At 41.4% G+C, this 22,308-nt stretch overlaps 1 pseudogene; it reads left to right on the top strand.

Moving 5' to 3' along the window:
- LOC108125308 (uncharacterized) overlaps positions 1–14,347 on the top strand; it is a 162,351-nt pseudogene extending 148,004 nt beyond the window's left edge.
- The last annotated feature ends 7,961 nt before the right edge of the window (positions 14,348–22,308 follow it).

A 22,308-nucleotide genomic window follows, 5' to 3' on the forward strand; every position in this document is an offset into this window, starting at 1 on the left:
TAAAAATACTGACGAATATTTACAATAGATGTTTACAGATTGGGTACTTTTCGACCAACTGGAAACATTTTCAGATCAAAGCCGATCTTGCCTGTTATCGTCGATTAGAGTCCTATCGTTACTCTCCAAAATGCTCGAAAGATTGTTTTTGAGTAGAGCATAGCCAGTACTGGACGAGGCTGGTCTGATCCCCAACCACAAGTTTGGCTTCAGGCGGTCCCACGGAACCCCGGAACAATGCCACAGAGTGGTGCAGTATATATTGGACGCCTGCAAAACCAAGGAGTACTGCCTGGCTGCAATGCTAGACGTCAAACAAGCCTTTGACCAGGTCTGGCTCCGGTCTCCTAATTAAATTAAAGACTTACCTACCCAGAACTTACTCACCTCCGAACTTATCTCCGCGGTGGCGAACGTGGAGGCATGGCTGTCTAGGGCCGGCCTTCACCTCGCCCCACAAAAGACGGAAGCAGTGGTAATTTTGAGCCGGAAGAAGGTGGAAACAGCGACAGTACATGTAGGAGGAGTGGCTGTTTACCTCACTTAGGCTCTTAGTGGGCATGGGTGCTTCCGAAGTTACCTTAGGCGCTTTGGTCATGAAAGCGAGGACTGCTGCCCGTCGTACGGCAGTGGAGTCACAGAGGACCCACTGCACGTCCTCTTCGCGTGCATGCTATTTGTGGAGGATCGCCTAACCCTGGAGGAGATCTTGGAAGAGGCCTTTACACCCAGCATCAAGGTGCCTTAAATGGGGAGCCATAGCCGTATTTGTGGCCTAGATAATGACGGAGCTGAGAGCCCTGGCGAGGAGTAGGGCGCCAGAGGTGTACGAAGCATTGCTTCACGGCCGTAACGCACAACTTAGGTCCAAGCTCCTACAACCCAGTCGGGGAACAAAAATGTACAGTATGTGCATAAGATAGTTTTAAGAAGCAAATAAACACGAATATAAAAAAAAAAACCTATGCGGACGATGCTTCAGAGGCAGCTGCTGTCATGCAGGAGCAACCAGATCTTCTCGGCAATTGGCAGAGAAGGTGGAATATTTAAGTGAATCCACCGCCACCACATGTTCTCTCCGTCCAAGAAATTGCCCACCGGTCCACCTCAACAGCTCCCCTTTCCCGCAGGTAGAAAACCCAGATTCCTGGGCTTCACGCTGGACAGGAGGCTTACTTGAAAGCCTCACCTATTCAAAAAGGGAAAGCAGTGTGAAGAAAGATTAAACATCCTAACATCCTAATATACATGGCGACTATTCGGCCAATTTGGACATACGGGGTCCAACTTTGGGGCATGGCCAGCAAGTATAATATTCGGACTATCCAAACATTTGAAAATAGAGCCTTTCATATAGAGTATGAAAATATCATATGTATGGAAATCTCTCTGACTTTAACACTTGGTACCAAAGCTGGGTATCTCCTAACAATAATAGAAAGGGATGTACGATTTTAAGTTCATTTCACAATTGAGCCTAATAACCCTAAGAAATAACCCTAACTAATAACCCTAACAATAATAACCCCAAACATAGTCACTCAAATATTTCATTAATGCGAGACCTAAGTTAGAAATCAAAAAAATTTAATGAAAATCTAAATGAAAGTAAAGCCTCAACTCTAAATCGATCGAACCTCTTTTTTGTCAATTCCACTCAAGTTCGAACGTATGCTCATTTGCATGTTCGATGTAGACGCTGATTTAAATATGTTCTAATCCAAAGCTCAAGTCTATTTTTTTACCCAATTCTGAAAGTCAGATCTATTTATTTATTTTAAGATTTTACACGCATTGCCCATATTTAATAATTTTCTTTATACTATGTGTGTATTATTATTATTTATTTCGTACCATTATATTTATTTAGCAAGTATGTTTAGTGTTTATGCCAAATTTATATCATTTATATTTATTATTTATTTTTTTATCATTTATTTATATCAATTTATATCATATTTATCTAAGCGAGTAAATAAATATTTATAATGTGCTAAAAAACCCTTTTTTGGACCCGAGCTAACATGACCCTTTGAGACCCTCGAACGAAGGGGCTATTTTTAATGCGATGGATTCTGTCCCCAGGTTTATACAGGTTGGTTTGGAAAACCAAGCCTATCTTTCCTTAAATTATTTCCTGATGGCCGAGATAAGTTGTGATCCTCTTACCAAGAGTAGCTTGTCCCATGCACGCAAATTTTTATGGAGATAATGAATATAGGCACCTTGGGGGGCGTGGAAAAAACACCACCCTAATTTCTGGCGAGCGAGAGTCGAAATCATTTGTATATAGCGTGCGGAACCCCTCCAGATTCAACAACTCACATGAAATTTGGAGTTTGTTACGTATACGATTTTCAGGCTCGATATATTATTGTTACATTTAAAAAAAAAAATCACCGAAAAATCAAAGTTAAAGTGGGCAACGCTTTTTCTGAAAACAGACAACTGCACAATGGGATCCCTCAAGGCTTGCCACTGTCTGTAATTCGCTTTCTAATGGCGTACATCAAACTAGGCCACACCATTAAAGACCATAGGGGATTCAGATTCTTTTTCTATGCAGACGACATCTCTATTCTGAAGAAAATCAACCAAAATGCCAACACAATGTCTTTAAAAAGTGCGAATACTATGAAGCGAAACTCTCCGTACAAAAATACAAATACTTGCATATTTTCAGGAAACATATTCTCTTAATAAAGCTAACTGTCTCTATCCTCTATCTAAGAAAAGGCATTAAAAAACTACAACATCAAACCAAAGAGCATTAGCTATCCGGATTTTGTTAAATTTTCAATATTAAGGCTGGGACAGTGCAATCACACAAACACATTTTAAACAAGCAGGCAGGACCGCAATATGCACGCTGCAACACAAATGTTACAATATTCTTAAACCCGTCTGAGCTTTTAATACCCTTGCAGAGGGTATTATAATTTTGTCCAAAAGTGTGCAACGCAGTGAAGGAGACATCTCCGACCCTATAAAGTATATATATTCTTGATCAGGATCACCTCCTGAGTTGATATGAGCATGTCCGTCTGTCCGTCTGTCTGTCCGTTTCTACGCGAACTAGTCTCTCAGTTTTGAAGCTATCGTCTTGAAACTTTGCACACACCCTTCTTTCCTTTGCACGAAGTATATAAGTCGGAACGGCCCGGATCGGCCGACTATATCCTATAGCTGCCATATAACTGATTGATCGGAAATGGTATAACTTTGGTGTTTTTAGAGTTAGAGAGTTCAAATTTGACATTACGACATGCCAAATTCATGGAGTTTGGAGTTAGAGAGTTCAAATTTGACATTATGACATGCCAAATTTCATAAGGATCGGCCGACTATATCTTATAGCTGCCATATAACTGAACGATCGGAAATGACCCAACTTTCGTGTTTTTTAAGACAGAAAGCTGGAACTTGGTACAGATTATATTTTTGGTCAGTTAATCCGACCTACAAAATTTCATTAGGATCGGTCGACTATATCCTATAGCTGCCATATAACTGAACGATCGGAAATGGTACTTGGTAGAAATATCAACTTTCGTATTTTTGAAGATAGAAGCTTGGAACTTTTTTTTTTAGAATTTTTATTGTAATTAATTGGTTTTATTATGATGTAATCATAAGGATCGGCCAACTATATCCGATGTTTGCGATATATATCCGGTTTTAACTGCAAGGGTATATAAACTTCGGCTCCGCCCGAAGTTAGCTTTCCTTTCTTGTTACTTCTAACACCTTAAGTATTCTAGCTCCCAGAAATTCTAAAAAAAAGAAAATTAAACCACCTAAACAAAACCAAATCATAGTAAAACAAGAAAGGAAAGCTAACTTCGGGCGGAGCCGAAGTTTATATACCCTTGCAGTTAAAACCGGATATATATCGCAAACATCGGATATAGTTGGCCGATCCTTATGGAAATAGGAATATATAATCCAATTTATTACGATACAAAATCTAAAAAAAGTCCCAAACTTCTATCTTCAAAAATACGAAAGTTGATATTTCTACCAAATACCATTTCCGATCGTTCAGTTATATGGCAGCTATGGGATATAGTCGGCCGATCCTAATGAAATTTGATGGGTTGGATCAACTGACCAAAAATAGAATCTGTATTAAATTCCAGCTTTCTATCTTCAAAAACACGAAAGTTGGGTCATTTCCGATCGTTCAGTTATATGGCAGCTATAGGATATAGTCGGCCGATCCTTATGAAATTTGGCATGACGTTATGTTTTGCCAAAAATAGCTCTCATGTCAAATTTGAACTCTCTAACTCTAAAAACACCAAAGTTATACCATTTCCGATCAATCAGTTATATGGCATCTATAGGATATAGTCGGCCGATCCGGGCCGTTCCGACTTATATACTGCGTGCAAAGGAAAGAAGGGTGTGTGCAAAGTTTCAAGACGATAGCTTTAAAACTGAGAGACTAGTTCGCGTAGAAACAGACAGACGGACAGACAGACAGACGGACAGACGGACAGACGGACAGACGGACATGCTCATATCAACTCAGGAGGTGATCCTGATCAAGAATATATATACTTTATAGGGTCGGAGATGTCTCCTTCACTGCGTTGCACACTTTTGGACAAAATTATAATACCCTCTGCAAGGGTATAAATATCAAAATGTGGAACATCTAGTTTCCTGATCTCCTACGCTTTCACCCGGATACTCTTAACTGTGTCTTACCGCCATGGTAAACTATCACTCGGAAAAAAAAATTATCAAATGTAAAGAAAAGTCGAAAATTATAAACATAATAACAAAAAAATCAAAAATCCGCCACCAAAATTCTTATTTAGCTTTTCGGGAATCCGAAGAATGCTGGAACATTTAACTGATTAATCTCTCTTTCTTTGATTCTAATTGGGGATACACTAGAAAATTACTGACTCGTATACCTTCCGATAAGATGTACATCCTATTGATCAAGAGCTCAAGTTCCTCTAGCGTTTTTAGTTCCTACCCGGAATCTATTATTCGTACCTGATACATCGGACAGAGCCGAAGTTGATACACCCTTGCAGTTAAAACTGGATATATATCGCAAACATCGGATATAGTTGGCCGATCCTTATGAGAATATCATAATAAAACCAATTAATTACAATAAAATATCTAAAAAAAAGTCCCAAGCTCTTCAAAAATACCAAAGTTGGTATTTCTACCAAATACCATTTCCGAGCGTTCAGTTATATGGCAGCTATAGGATATAGTCGGCCGATCCTAATGAAATTTGGTAGGTTAGATCAACTGACCAAAAATATACCAAGTTCCAGCTTTCTATCTTCAAAAACACGAAAGTTGGGTCATTTCCGATCGTATGAAATTTGGTAGGTTGGATCAACTGACCATAAATAGAATCTGTACTAAATTCCAGCTTTCTATCTTTAGAAACACGAAGGTTGAGTCATTTCCGATCGTTCCGTTATATGGCAGCTATAGGATATAGTCGGCCGATCCCGGTCGTTCCGACTTATATACTGCGTTCAAAGGAAAGATGCGAGTTTGCAAAGTTTTAAGTTGATAGCTTAAAAACTGAGAGACTAGTTTGCGTAGAAACAGACAGACGGACAGATAGACAGACAGAGGGACAGACAGACAGATCATATCAGCTTAGGAGGTGATACTGATCAAGAATATATATATTTTATAGCGTCAAAGATGTCTCCTTCACTGCGTTGCACACTTTTGACCAAAATTATAATACCCTCTGCAAGGGATTAATCCCGTTCGACTCTCGGCGCTTTGCATTCCTTAAATCCCTAATTGAACTAGCCGATTACATAATCTGGTACTATCCGATTGCATAGTCTCGTACTAGTCAATTACGTTATCTCGTACTAGGCGCACTGGAACGTGCCACTGCGGAAAATAATTTTTTAAAAGAACTGCAGTGCACTAAATTCAAAACATACCTGGTATTGAAATCACTAAAATCCCTATATCACAGATTCCCGCTAATTTCCGCTAAGGTGACCGGGGAATAAAGATACAACACTTTAAGCTTATAAAAGATCTTGCTCTCTGTGTACTTTCTGTGGTATGAATGCCCTGTTGGAAATCCACACACTTCAAGGGACGCATCTCGTGTGAGATTTTTCGCTTATGCGGCAACACAAGAACCTGAAGAGGATGCTAATGTAACTGTCGGGTCAAGCAGCAAGCAACTAATTTAAACACAACAATTAATAAGTAACTGATGTTTTGCTGGTCGCAAGCCGACTCTCTTTCGGCCGCTCGGCTTTGCTACTTCGGCGCTTATGGTTAGCGAGCATCCGCTCAGCCTATTCTGCAAGGTTGGCGCCACTCTCGTTCGTACTTTTACTGCGCTCGCATCCTAAATTGGATTTCAAATATTGTACATAAATCCTAATTTCATATGCGGCCTGAATAAAGTTTATAACGTTGAAATTAATTAAATTCTGATTTTTTATTTACGGCATCAAAAACTCTCGATGACCAAACATTGGTGACCCCGACGTGATCGTTAATATATTTATATACACATAAACAAATTACTAAAACAAAAACAAAACAATTTTGTAAACAGTGTTATGTGAAATTATCATTATCAAATTATCATACGTGTCTAATAAGTTTATTTACAATAATAAACAAATTATAATATATTATTATATTATACATACATACAGGCATAAACATAAACGTTAGTTCATAAGCACACATACATATTTACGATCCACAACGCAAGTGCATTCGCCCGCGCATAGACTTCATACAAACATACGATCCACAACGCAAGTGCATTCGCCCGCGCATAGACTTCTAGCTTCATATATATATACATTCCACAATTCCGCTACGGTTCTAAGTCACAGTGGGACAGATCGTGTTAGCCGCGAGCAAATAAAATTTATTTCGGTTGTTCGGAACTCAATATAATACATCATGAACTCCAGCGGCGCCGTCACAGGAGCACCCACTCCAACCCGGAGTGCAATTTTAAAGTGCAAGGCCCTGGGTATTCTCCAGGACTTACAGAGGATCCAAGGAGCTCTTCAGCCTATTTCCAAGGTGGACGATGCCATGCTACACGTGCGACATGGTCAGATAGCCACCATGTTCAGCGACTTCAAGGCCATCCACGGGGAGCTTGAGGATTTGGACATTTTGCAGATCAGCAGTGACCTTCGATGGACTGTTTCGGAGCTCGTAGCGACGATGCAGGCGGAAATTGAGCACGAGACGACCCTTCGCTCATCTCGAATTGCTGCCCACTCCACCCTTTCCAACGGAATGTCCACCATGCAGGCTGACCCAGGTCTAGGTCAAAGTTTTCAAGTGCTGCCTCCTTTGCCGGTCCCTACGTTCAGCGGTGGATACTCGGAATGGGCTGAATTTTACTCGATTTTCTCTACCATCGTCGGCAGCAATCCTCGTATTAGTAAGGTGGAAAAGTTGCAACGGTTGCGATCTTGCCTTCGGGAGTCCGCTTTCGAAGCAGTGCGTTCCTTGGAAGTCTCCGACGAGAACTATGATGTTGCGCTGAATTTATTGGAGAAACGATTTAATAACCGTCGCTTAATATTTCAGGCACACGTGAACGAGATTCTGGGCCTCAGTCTGTTGGAAAGTGGCTCAATAGCAGCGCTTGGAAGTCTTTCGGACAAATTTAATGCCCATATGCGAGCCTTAAAGAATTTGGGTACTTCAGTTCAGATCGCCAGCTGCATCATCGTCCAAGTTCTGCTTCAAAGGTTGGACCCAGCTACCCAGGCCAAGTGGGAGGAGAGTCAAAACTCCTCAGGTTCAGACGCCATCCCTACTTGGGAGTCGATGGCCGAATTTTTGGAGCAGCGGTGTAGGACGCTGGAGGCTATGGACGTGGCTCATGTGGGAAGGCGTCGAGGTGCAAATAATGGTAGATCATCCTTTATTGTTACTAATTCGCTTCCCTCTACCTGTGCTCTATGCGGTGGATGGTCCCATATAATGTCTGCATGCCCCCGATTTCTATCAATGCCCCCTGAGATTCGCCTTGGTGAGGCCAGGCGACTCGGTCTTTGTCGGAAGTGTCTGCAAACGGGCCATCACATGCGTGAGTGCCTCGCTGCTAGTTGTCGCAGTTGTGGAAGGAGGCATCACAGCCTGCTGCATTTCCTGAAGCCGCCGGCATCTAGCGGCCAGCCTTTGGTTGGTCCTCCCACGTCAGCCATAGCCGAGGTCGCCGAGCCTGCAGCCTCTTCGCCGTCCACTGCTAATGCACTAGTTTCTCAAGGTCGCAGCGGCGATATATCGTTGCTTGCTACAGCGAACATTTTTGTTCGTAGTCGCGCTGGATCCCTTGTTCCATGCCGAGCTTTGTTGGATTCTGGATCTCAGGTGCACGTGATCACTTCCCGGCTGGCAAGTCATCTGCAGCTCCGGAGGTACAAGTCATTCATGGCGGTGTCTGGTATTGGAGATACCGGCTTTGCGACAGATGGATTCTCTGTTGATGTTCTCCTACGTTCCCACTGTTCCGAGTACTCGGCCCTGGTTAACGCCGTCATCGCCGCCAATATCACGGACCTGCAGCCTAGCTTCAGTTTGGATGTCTCCAGCTGGAATATTCCTGGCAATCTTTCTTTGGCTGATCCTGAATTTTTCCGCCCACAGCGCATCGACCTTCTTATCGGAGCCAGTCTGTTTTATGAGCTGTTGTGTGTTGGGCAAATTAAGCTCTCAGCCGGCCTGCCATTGCTGCAGAAAACTCAACTTGGATGGGTCGTGTGTGGAGGCGGTTCACATGTCCAGAGAAGATCACTCGTTTCCACTGCCCACAAGGATGTTCCGGAGAGCGCAACAATGCTGGATGATCAGCTGGATTCTCTGCTCCGCCGGTTTTGGGAAATCGAAGACTGCTCCGAGCCTATTGTGAAGCGGACGAAGGAAGAGCTAGATTGCGATGCGCATTTCGTGCAACATGTTGCTCGGATGGATTCCGGCGCTTACGCGGTGCGGCTTCCGTTAAAATGCGGATCTAAGCTGCTGGGAGAGTCGTACCCCCAAGCCGTTCGACGATTTCTTTCCCTCGAAAGGAAGCTCTGTCGCCGTCTTCAATTAAAGGAGCAATATGCTGCCTTCATAAAGGAGTATCTAGAGTTGGGTCACATGTCTCCAGTCCTTTCTGATGCGAGCGTCACTGGCCAATACTTTCTTCCACACCATTGTGTTTTAAAGGAGGACAGTTCAACAACCAAGCTCAGGGTTGTCTTTGATGGATCTGCTGTCACAACTTCTGGATATTCATTGAATGACGTGTTGATGTCTGGCCCAGTTATTCAGCCAAAGTTACTGCATATTCTGTTAAGGTTCCGATGCCATCGGGTGGCCATTACTGGAGATATTTGTAAAATGTATCGTTGCGTCAGGGTTTTTCCTGAGGACAGCTATCTTCAGTGTATTCTTTGGCGGGATTCCACCCAGGATGAGTTACAGGTTTTTAAGCTGGACACGGTCACCTACGGAACGAAGTCTGCCTCATTTTTAGCAGTTCGGACAATGCATCAGTTGGCAGATGATGAGCAAATAATGTTTCCAAAGGGGGCCGAAAATCTGCGTCGCGACTTTTATGTGGATGATCTGCTTTCCGGAGGCGACTCTATAGATGAAGCTATTAGCATAATGCAGCAAACATCCGCGATCCTTGCCAAAGGCCATTTTCGGTTAAGGAAGTGGTGCTCCAATGTTGCTGACGTTCTGGATAAGGTGCCTGAAGAAGATCGGGAGTCTTTCCTAAAGTTTGATGATGGTAGCAACTTCACAAAGACACTGGGTCTTGCTTGGGATCCTGCAACTGACCGCTTGCTATTTTCTTTTGAAGGGATTCAGTCAATCTCAAAGCCCACTAGGCGCATTGTGCTTTCTTCAGTCGCTCGGCTTTATGACCCCTTAGGCCTTGTTGGTCCTGTAATTTCAAAGGCAAAGATTTTTCTTCAGAAGCTGTGCCGTGAGAAGTTGTCCTGGGATGAAAGTCTTCCTCAAGCTCTTCACTGCGACTGGAATATGATTTGTAGCAGCTTTGGTAGTACGCAGCGCGCCGAATTCCCTAGATGGGTGCTGACATCGAAATCCGAGGTGGAGGTCCATGGATTCTGTGATGCCAGCATTGAGGCGTATGGGGCATGCGTTTATGTCGTGTCCAAGGGCGCAGGATCTGCAAGCTATTTACTCTGCTCGAAGTCCCGAGTTGCGCCGTTAAAGACTGTTACGGTGCCTAAGCTGGAGTTATCGGGAGCCGAGTTGTTGGCTCGACTTATGTCGGAAGTAGAGCAGTTGAAGGTCTACGTTGGAAAGTATTTTTGCTGGTGCGATTCTGCTGTGGCTCTATCTTGGATTCGAGAAGAACCCTCTCGGTTTAATGTTTTCGTCGCCAATCGAGTTTCGACCATTCAGAAGCTAACTAGAGAAATGGAGTGGCGGTATGTTCCCACTTCTTTGAACCCAGCAGATATCCTGTCGCGTGGTGCTCTTCCCAATGAATTGGTTGAGAATAAGCTGTGGTCTCATGGTCCTCCGTTTCTCGTTGGATCCCAAGAGACGTGGCCAACCGCGGTCCCATCTGAGAGATCAACCCTGGAGTTACGTGCAAGGGTCCTGCTCATTCAGTCTCCGTACGTGGATATAACAGCGGTTTCTAAGTACACTAATTCGTTTCCAGCACTGCAGAGGGTATTCGCTTACGTATACAAGTTTTCTCAACGAATTCACCACAACGGTGTTACGGCTAGCGATATAAAATCTGGAACACAGCTGTTATTGCGGCTAGTGCAACGTGTGCATTTTTGGGAGGAAATCAAGGCTCTTCAAAATGGAAAAGACATAGCGGTATCCAGTGCCCTTGCCTCAACCTCTCCCTTCTTGGACAAATTTGGACTGTTGCGCGTAGACGGTCGGCTAAAAAATTCGTCGTTGGATTTTGATAAACAGCATCCAATTATACTTCCAAGAAGCCATCCAGTTACGCGGGCTATAATTGTTGACTTCCATGAGCGAAATTTACATACGGGACCTCGCGCACTGTTGGCAATTATTCGGTCCCAATATTGGCCAATTGGGGGGAGAAAAACCGTGACGAAGGCATTACACAAATGCATCCGATGCTTCCGGACTAAGCCTCGGCTGTTGCAGCACATTATGGCTGATCTCCTGGAGGAAAGAGTTAGCGGCTCCCAGGTCTTCGGAGTCACTGGTGTGGATTTTTGTGGACCGTTCTATTATAAGCCGGAAGTGCGTAATAAGGCTCCAGTAAAATGTTACATTAGCATGTTCATTTGTTTTGCTACCAAAGCCGTCCATCTGGAGCTTGTAAGGGATCTGTCCACAATGTCTTTTTTGCAGGCTTTGAAGCGTTTTATATGCACCCGCCGAAGGGCTCAACATATTTGGTCTGACAACGCAACCAACTTTGTTGGAGCCAAAACGAGCTAAAGGAGCTGCGCCGATTATTTCTAAGCGAAGAGCATCAACGGTCACTGCTGGAGTTTTGCTCTATGGAGTCCATCGAATGGCATTTATTCCTCCTCGATCTCCGCATTTCGGTGGTCTGTGGGAAGCGGCTGTTAAAACCGCCAAGCACCATTTTTACCGAGCTGTCGGATCTGCAGTTCTGGGATTCGAGGAGCTGCGAACGCTGCTGTGCCATATTGGGGCTGTTATAAATTCACGACCCTTATTGTCTCTTTCAGAAAATCCTGCAGACCTTGATGTTCTGACCCCGGCTCATTTTTTAACTGGTGGTCCGTCAGTCAGCTTTATCGAGCCTGATGTCACAAAGCTGAACTTCAACCGGTTGGACAGCTGGCAGCGCGTGTCTTTCCTGCAGCAGTCTTTCTGGTCCCGATGGAAGGAGGAGTACCTAAGTCTTCTCCAGCAGCGCTCCAAATGGCGCGCCTCCGGTCCTGCCTTGGCCCCAAACGATGTGGTGCTAGTAAAGGACGAGAATCTACCTCCGATGAAATGGCCGCTTGCGAGAATAATGGAGTTAATCCCTGGTCGGGATGGTATCTTTCGAGTGGCGGTGATAAAAACCTCATCTGGAATTACCAAGCGAGCAGTGACTAAGCTGTGCCTTTTGCCCCTTAAGGATGAAGTTGGAGTAGAAGCCCCAACTGGGGGGAGAATGTCGGGTCAAGCAGCAAGCAACTAATTTAAACACAACAATTAATAAGTAACTGATGTTTTGCTGGTCGCAAGCCGACTCTCTTTCGGCCGCTCGGCTTTGCTACTTCGGCGCTTATGGTTAGCGAGCATTCGCTCAGCCTATTCTGCAAGGTTGGCGCCACTCTCGTTCGTACTTTTACTGCGCTCGCATCCTAAATTGGATTTCAAATATTGTACATAAATCCTAATTTCATATGCGGCCTGAATAAAGTTTATAACGTTGAAATTAATTAAATTCTGATTTTTATTTACGGCATCGAAAACTCTCGATGACCAAACAGTAACCTTTCCTTTTAACAAAACTTTTGAGGATCATCTAAACTGGTAGCGAAATAGCCATTATAACCGATAACAATACGCTTTTAAAAGCTTGTTTGACTGGGATGATTACACAGATATTTCCATCTGCTCTTGTGATACTGCAATTTACGGCTGCCTGCTCTTCAATTGCAGTTAATAAAACCATTGAATCAAATTAAAGCATGGAATCCTCAAGGCCTTTTGTTGCTCCGTATTCTGTCAACAATCTGAGCTAGTTGAGCAATAAGCTTTTTCTGAGTTTTTCGGAATCAAAACAATTTATCTTATATCTCCCATAAAACGTATTACATTAAAATTTGATTCCTTTTTGTAAGATAACTTTTGCTTTTCCCGAAGTAAAAAATGTTTCTTCTCTTTATTTATTTTATTTTATTTTCAAAACATTTTTTTTTAATTTAATAAATATGTATTTTTTTTTTAAGCTATTTGTAATCGAATTTTCTTAATGAATTCTCAACAGTGCCTACCGTATGTCGCCAACTGAGTTCTCCAACTATATCAAGCAACGCGCAATGCAGCAACAGATGCACCATGGACACGGCAATGTTTCGTCCACACCTTTGCTCCCACCAATAGGGTTGGACGTGATGACCCCGATTCGGTCGTTATCTCCCAATCAAAATGCACTACAAAGTAACCAACATGGCGGGACGGTCAGTAATTTCCCGGACCCTTTTTACTATTCAAATATGGGAATCTTCTACCCGCAGTTAAGAGGCCAGCAAAACTTTTTTGAGTCAAATTTTAGTACAGATTCAAACGCCGGAGTGTTCGCTAATGGCGCTACCGGCTTAGCTAGTAAATATTTAGAGCCCTGTTATTTATATAATGGCTATTCTGAATCAGCATCAGCTTTGGGGAAGCTTGCACAGCTTCAACCTGTCGTAATGAACAAACCAAGCATTGATGAAAATGGCTTTGGATTAGAATTAGACTGTGAATTAGCCGATGTTGCCGTTTTCGATGAAGCTAACGCAACTAACACCGTCAGTACCTCCGCAGTTGTGACCTCGGCTGTCTCAGCAGCAGCAGCAGCGGCTGCCGTCATCATTTCTATTGCGGGTGAAAAGTCCCACGAAAACAAACCAAATGAACCTCTCACTGTGGGGGTGGTTCCCAGCCTATCGGCAACGGCTGCTGCTGCTGCAGTTACGGCTGCCAATATTCCAGTGATCAGCTTCAACAACCTCATGGATCATCTTCTGTCACCAATAGCAAATTGATCAATGGCATAAGTTCCTTCTATAGCACTGGATCATCATATCAACAACTACTTTTGGCTAACTGAATTTTCTTTTGCGGAAAAAAAAAACAACACATATCCGCTCTGAATCGCAAGACATATTGCTATCCACCTTTACCTTGTTCCTTATTTTTCAAATAGTAGCAGAATGTTTTAAGTTGCAAAATTTAGTGACTGACCACAAAGGAAGGATTGGAAGTCTTATGTGAAAAAGAACAATTCAAGGCCATCGTTAAAAAAATGCTGCACTTTTTGGTATAGCTTCTAGTGAAATTGATCCATTTTAAGGATTGGGAAAACATGCATTTATATTCCCAACAAAAAAACACGATACGATGTGTTCACATATACCCCAAACCACATATACCACATATACTTTTAATCTCCGCAATGTATCAAATGCTGACCTAATCTGGCGCAGCTGTATGCATTATGCATACTGCATATCTGTATGTATATTCAAAGGCATGTTTATGTTAATAGGACTAAAAACCGTTAGTTAACACTGTGTTAGGGCCTATAAATATAGATATGCAGGTGTTGTATATACAGATATCATCTGAAATAAATATTATTTTGTTGTTAAATTCATTTATATTGGCATGATGTTTTTTTGGTGCCAGGAATAATGCGAAGAATACTTTAAATATTTATATAATTTTGTAATACTTGTAACACTGTAACATATTCCCCAGATTCTCCTCCATCCCCAGCTTCTAATTCTCTGGCTTTAGCTCCACTACTACTGCACCTCCTCCTATTGAATCTCAACCTCTGACTCTTTATTCCCCACAACTCCCCCTCCGACTTCTACAGCTACTACGGCCGGTTCGGGTCGAATTTCCAATTCTGACAATCTTTCTTTGCCATTAAAATAGCACGTGCGTTTCACCTGGAGAGATAATAGATTGAGTCGGAAAAAATTATACTAATATTTAAAACCAAAATTTGTATAATATATATATATTTTTTTATTATTCTATTTTACTATTATATGCTAATCAAAACCAATGCTAGTTATATTATTTTTATCAAATCACAAGCAACCCTGTCGGAACGGTGTCCGACTCTCAGCCCTAACGTATATGTACACAAAATTTCACGAAAATCGGTAGACTTACAAAAAAAATTAACTTTTATTCAAAGTTGCAATTACGAACACATGATTCCTTTTGTAAGTCTAAATTCCGACTCTCCCATGCTTGAGTTCTTAACTTACCGTCTCGCCTAAATCCGAGCGAGAGAGCGCGTTCTTGATCCCCTTCGCTACCATCGATGCCTCTGCAGCCAAGGAGTGCAGAAACTAGCACTGCAGTAGCACTATAACACGTAACAACAACAACCGCAATTGAATCAACAGCAGGTTTAAAGTCATCATCAGCTAGCAGCGCAAATATTAATACGTCTGCCGCTGCGCTGCCCGAAAAACAGAATAAAACAACAGAACAATAAAACAAGAAAGAAAAGCTAACTTTGGGCGGAACCGAAGTTTATATACCCATGCAGTTAAAACCGGATATATATTTACATGAGTCGTTCTTTGCCCGAATAAAAAAATCAGGAGATTTATTTTATATCCGTTTTATATCCGTTTTTCTTTATTAGAGCGTTGGAAAAAAACTAATTGTATGTGACAGAATTGGTAAGAATGGAACCTTAGTTTGCGTCTTAGAATTTACTGTTAGCGCATTAGGTGACGCAATAGAAGTGGATGATGCGATCGCCACTTCTTTGTTTATGTTTACATAATTCGGTCTTATTCGATTTTGCGATCTTATTGGATTTTTACGTTTATGGAATTATGACATTGTTAACTTTCGGACATAATAAATTTTCTTCGTTTGCTTGCATTGCGGGATCTTGAGCTTCTGTATCGTTTTTAATCAAAGCCGAATTGGCGATTCTGTTTATTTGTGAACGGTTTCGTTCTTTGAACTGGTGGCCGTTGAGAAATCGCAGTGCAGACACGTCACTCCCCCATCACTGAGACAAAATCGTATGGTTATTTATGTGATTTTGGGTATAGTTTTGGTATTTCTTGTAACTCTTGTGAGTCTATTGTTGGGTCGTAACCTTTTGTGTTATTGTTTTTTATAAGTATTTTTTTAGATTTTTCTTTAAATTTATAAAGTAGGTAAAGTGATATACTTAATATTAAGAGACCCAGTGTTACAATTACAATTTTTTTGTAAATCTGGTTTTCTTTATTTTGTTCAAAAAATATTTCTTTTGCTTGTATGTATGATATTGGGTCTAATTTGGTGACATTATTTCTTGTGTATATGCTTTGTGTGTAGTCAGAATTATAATTACTAATGGATAAATTTCAATTACATTCTTAATACAATTTTGATGTAGTACAGTTTTCGACAAATTCCATATAACTATTATATTTGGTTCGACATAATTAATTTGGGTTGTTAAGAGCGTTTTTGTGTACCTGCAACTAATATCTGTTTGATTAATGAGGCCTAAAAGACATGTGTTGGTAATAGATTTTTTTTTGTATCTTTGTTATGCAAACTATTTCTGTATACGTAATATTTTTTTTGGGTGTTATCTTGCGATATTTTATTATTTTCATCTGGATAAGGCAATATTTCGTATACTCTTTATTTCTCTGGGTATGATATGTGGGATATGATTAAAATTTCGTTTGAATCTGACCTAAACCAAGTTGAGGTTTTTATGTTCAGAAGTATCTCAGAAATAATGTTTGTCAAGTAGTCGTGTTTTAATAACTATGGATTGAATATTCCTTATCTTGCTAACTTCATTCCCATTTCCAGGTCTGCGAATGTATTCTGCGAAATGTTCTAAATTAAAACTCAATAATTCAAGAATTTTTTCGTTTTCGTTGTATTCGAGTTGCTTGTTTATTATATCGATGCCTTTGTTAACTGTATCGATTATATTATATAGTTCGTTTACCTGTACACTTTTTTGAGCTATTACATTCTTTTTTTTTCTAATTCTTCTTTATCATTATTATCCAATGTTCCAAAAAGATATTTGTAAGCTTTTCCTACAAAATTAGCTAATCCTCTTTTGTTTCTCTTAAAATTTTTAACCCATTAATTTCTCTTTGTAGTTTTTCAATTAAATATTTAATCTGTATTATTTCCTTAAAGCCAAACGCTTGTGATGGCAAATTTTTGTAAGTTTCTTCCGTTTTTGTAATATTAATTGTGAGACAATGGTATTCAAAACTATCTGGGATGTTGATTGTGTCGGTCATAAATAACAAATAGTCTTTGTATGATTTTATTGGGTTAATTTCTATAAATTGGTTGTTACCTATTGGCATTGTGGGAGCCGGCAATGAGCGGCGATGTCATGCAGGAGAGCGGCGAGAATGGCAAGGAGAGCGCGAGCGGAGTGACAGGGCAGGGGGAGAGTTAGTTGTAGTTGACCGAGCGGGCGGAGCAGACGCGACACGATTATTACTTAAATAAATCAAGTGTTCTATAATCTGAATTGGAAATAACCTGTCCTTATTGAGGGGGAACTTACGGGTTACTACATTGGCGACGAGGTAACACTGTTTTCAAAAAGATATACAAGAAATAGCAATAATTAATCTCATTTAAACGTACATGCGCATGTATGTATGTAAAACGAAAAACTGCGTATGGCAGTGCCATCCCAAAAAAAAAAAGGGGGAACGGAAAGAAGAACCATAATGTATAACATAAATGAGATTAGTAATTATTATACTTGTAAAGTTCAGCGCAAAACCAAATTACGAAACATAAGTAAAAAGAAAAAAAAAACAATAAAGAGAGGCTGAGTTTCAAACAAGCCAGATAACTTAAGAGAAATTTACTCTGGAAAAAAAAGGGCTGAGTGAAAGATTTACGTTTTTGCAAGCCGCATGTGTATGCATGTGTAACTATGTATGTATGTACGCAGGTGAAAACGTGCATAGGAAAGGCTGTGCGGAAGAGTTTTGTTTTCCGTAAGCTGTATAATAAATCGACTGCGTGTAAATACAAGTCGAAAGAGGCTGCGTGTAAACAAGCCCAAAAGAACCATTTTTAGTAAAGGCTGTGCGGAAGAGTTTGGTCTTGCGTAAGCTAGATAACTATAAAAAAAAAGAGAGGCTGCGTAAAAACAAGCCCAGAATTTCAAGTCTAAAATGAAATTTTGTTTCGTTGTCTAAAATCTAGCAAACACAAACGCACGACGTCAGGATGGCGGAAAATTATTTAAAACCATTCCTATGTGAAGCAATTGAGAAATCGGTCCTTCGAAATGAATGGGAGAAATGGTTTAGAGCGTTCACTATCTCGATGGAAGCTGAACAGATCGTGTCACCCAGAATGAAGAGAACTAAACTCCTTCACGTAGGTGGGGTACAATTGCAAGCTGTCGCGTTCTCGCTACCGGGTGCACTGGTAGAGGATGACAAGGACGTCTTCACTGTTTTGGTCGAGAAATTAAATGCCTACTTTTCGCCGAAACAAAATTCAACGTTTGAAAGGCATCTATTTCGAAGTATATCACCACATGAGTCAGAGAATTTCTCAAAGTTTATTTTACGACTAAGACAACAAATGTATAAATGTTCTTTCGGCCAATCTAAAGTGGAGATTGAGGAAATCTGCCTAAAAGACAAAATAATTGATTCGCTGGAGCTAAAGAAGAATCTCTTGGGTAAGGAATACTCCTTGGACGAAGTTATTGAAGCGTGCCAGGTCGAGGAACAATTAAGCAAACAATCTGAAGCCATGCTGACGAAACCTACCACTAGCGATTCAATCAATAAAATTACTGCTCGGAAAATAAGGCCAAATCTGGAGTGTTCGAGATGTGGTCGAATGGGGCATGCAAATAGCGATTTCTCCTGTCCGGCCCGAGCAGCTAAATGTAACAAATGTTCCAAGATAGGTCATTTTGCACGACAATGCAGAACAACACAATATGCTCAGCCGAAACACGAAAATAGGAAGCGCCGCCGAAATGATATTCGTTGTGTGGAAGATGAGAGCGCTGATCCCAAACGGAAGAAGGAATTGTACTCTTTCGGTACAAGCGGCTGATGTTCGGAATTAACTCTGCTCCAGAAATTTTCCAACGTCACCTCGAGCAGCTATTAGCACCCTTAATAATCTTTGGAGCTAGCGAAGAAGAACATGACAAGACTGTAAGAGAGGTTTGTAACACATTTAAAGAAAGCGGCGTTTTACTAAACGATCAGAAGTGCATCTGGAAAACAAACAAACTCAAGTTCCTTGGTCATATTATTTCTGACGAGGGAATCGAAGTGGACCCGGATAAAATTAATGTGATTAGAATGTTTCGAGAACCACTTAACAAGGAAGAGACTCGGAGTATCCTAGGTTTGGTGACATACGTGGGAAAATTTATCCCAGACCTGGCAGATTACACGGATCCGCTGAGAAAATTACTGAGGAAGGACTCGAAATTCAGCTGGGGCGAAACAGAAAGAGATGCTTTTCGGAACTTAAAGGATCGACTGGAAAAAGTACCAAACCTTGCATACTTCAACCCGTTAAATCGGACTCGCCTAATAGCCGATGCCAGTCCTGTAGCACTGGGAGCGGTGCTGTTGCAGTTCTCTGTAAATGCGGACCCCTTAATTATTTCATTCGCTAGTAAAGCTTTGTCGGACGTTGAGAGACGTTATTCTCAAACGGAGAAAGAAAGTCTGGCTCTAGTCTGGGCTGTTGAAAAATTTTACTTTTACTTAGCAGGACTTCATTTCGAGCTAGTGACAGATCACAAACCGTTAGAGGCCATTTTTAAACCGACATCGAGACCTCCTGCGCGCATAGAAAGATGGTTGCTACGGCTACAGTCCTTTGATTTTAAAGTAGTCTACAAAGCGGGAAAAGAGAACATCTCCGACGCTCTATCCCGACTTTGTCCGTTATCAGCATCCGACTCTGGTGAAAAAGAAATGGATTGTAGCATATTACAAGTGATCGAGAACAGCATTCCCCAATCAATGACTATCTCGGAAATTGCAAAGCATTCGGTAAAGGACGAAGAAATTATCGATGCAAAGGCCTGTCTGGAGTGCGACTCATGGAAACCAGGATCCCTAAAACTGCTGTACCCATTTCGATTTGAGTTATCAGCAATAGGACCCCTTCTTTTGCGAGGTAACCGAATTGTTATTCCTCAATCACTTCGGAACCAAGTGCTTGAGCTGGCTCACGAAGGACACCCGGGAGAGTCAGCTATGAAAAGGCGTCTGCGATCCAAGGTATGGTGGCCTCTAATTGATCGTGATGCAGAAAACTATGTCAAAACTGCAGAGATTGTCTTTTGGTCTCCCAATGCCCTAGGCCAGCACCATTGGGTATGAACCCATTTCGAACAGGCCCATGGATTTGGGTAGCATCAGACATATTGGGGCCCCTAGCAAACAACGAGTTGGGTGTAGTGGTTATTTACGACTATTCCCGGTATAGGGAGTTCAAATTTTTACGCTCAATTTCCACAAAAAGCTTAATTGAAGTAATGAAGGAAATATCTGTAGATTAGGCTACCCAAAATACTTAAAAACTGACAATGGACGGCAGTATATAAGTCAAGAATTCGAGGAATACTGCAAATCTTGCGGTATAGAACAGGTGAAGACTCCACCCTATTGGCCCCAGGCTAATGGGGAAGTGGAAAACATGAATCGGTCTTTGGTCAAACGTTTAAAGATAGCACACTCTAATTCAAAGAATTACAAGGAAGAAATCCAGAAATTTGTACTCATGCACAACGTTACTCCACATGGCACAACAGGAATAGCCCCCACCCAACTGATGTTTAATAGGGTTATCCGCGACAAGGTTCCATGTATAGGTGATATTGATGAAGAGGTTTCAGACTCGGCCGAAAGGGACAGGGATTGTATGTTAAAAGAAAAAGGAAAGGAAGAGGCAGATAAGAAGAGGGGAGCACGGGAAGCCGTGATAAACGTAGGGGATAAAGTACTCTTGAAAAATGTAGTGTTTCCTAGTAAGTTGACTCCGAATTTTAAGGATACCGAATTCGAGGTTGTTGAAAAAGACAGAAACATAGTTAAAATTAGGGCAGGGGATAGGACTCTCACGAGAAATGTATCGCACCTCAAGAAAATACCAATCAACGCAAGTCACCTGGATACATCTGGACCCTAATCGTTAAGCAGCCCTCAACCGAAGATGACATCTACTCAGGATCACCAAGACGTCGAAGAAGGAATAGGTCATCGACTTAGACAGTCCCCAGAAGATTTGGCTCCTTTGGCTGCCCCATCCTTGAAGCTAAAACTTGTCAATAAAGGAGGGATGTGGGAGCCGGCAATGAGCGGCGATGTCATGCAGGAGAGCGGCGAGAATGGCAAGGAGAGCGCGAGCGGAGTGACAGGGCAGGGGGAGAGTTAGTTGTAATTGACCGAGCGGGCGGAGCAGACGCGACAAGATTATTACTTAAATAAATCAAGTGTTCTATAATCTGAATTGGAAATAACCTGTCCTTATTGAGGGGGAACCTACGGGTTACTACAGGCATCATTATTATTAACGTTGATATCTGTAACGTGTGTGTCTTGTATAAGTTCCAAACTATCAAAACTATCTGGGATGTTGATTGTGTCGGTCATAAATAACAAATAGTCTTTGTATGATTTTATTGGGTTAATTTCTATAAATTGGTTGTTACCTATTGGAATCATTATTATTAACGTTGATATCTGTAACGTGTGTGTCTTGTATAAGTTCCAAACATAACCAAGATGCAAGGTGTTCTGCAAGGTCCAGAGGGTATACCTTAGGGACGTATGGATGGGAGTGAAGGGCGTGCACTTCTTGCGGTCTTAGACTTAGCTCGACGGATGGGGGAGGTTCTTTTCACGTACCCATACTACACATCATCAAAATAAATTAAGTGCACTAGCTCGAAAATTCAAGAAGAAACCCGGATGATTTTACTTTATAATCAAATCCGAAAACAAAGAAACGAATCCCTAAAATACAAATAGCTTCAGAAGAGAGAGAGTGATTTCGATCAGCTGTAGGGTAAGTAGATGCTCATTATACCCTAGTCTTAACCCACCCGACCTTGGCGAGATCTACGACGTTTGATTCGCCCATTTCACAATCCTATGTGATACCTATTGTGGTTCCAGCATGGCTATTTAGGGGTTCGGCGGCGGAACGGTTAGAGCCTTAAGCCTTCATAAATTCCAAAATACTCAAATAAATAGTCTTATAAAATTGATTCATTTCCAATTAGGGATTTCTATTTAAGGGGAGGGTAAGGTCAAATCATGCGAAAAAAGCCATGTTTTTGTGATTTTTTTCCTGACGACACAGTTAAAATTTATTTATTCAACCAACGGTATATTAAAGTATGACATTAGAAGAATGTTTTATCAAATTTTTACAAAAAAAATATTTAAAAATATGGCAATGGTAGCAATTGTCCGGACGTGTCGCCAAAAAAAGTTGAATTGCGGTGCCCCTCATAACTCGGTGCTGGATCAGTTGTAATCAAAAAATGAAAATTCATTCGTTAGATAATAGTTCGCTCCAGGTAACGCTGTAAAG

Source organism: Drosophila bipectinata, chromosome XL, assembly GCF_030179905.1.
Source record: "Drosophila bipectinata strain 14024-0381.07 chromosome XL, DbipHiC1v2, whole genome shotgun sequence".
Lineage (NCBI taxonomy): Eukaryota > Metazoa > Arthropoda > Insecta > Diptera > Drosophilidae > Drosophila > Drosophila bipectinata.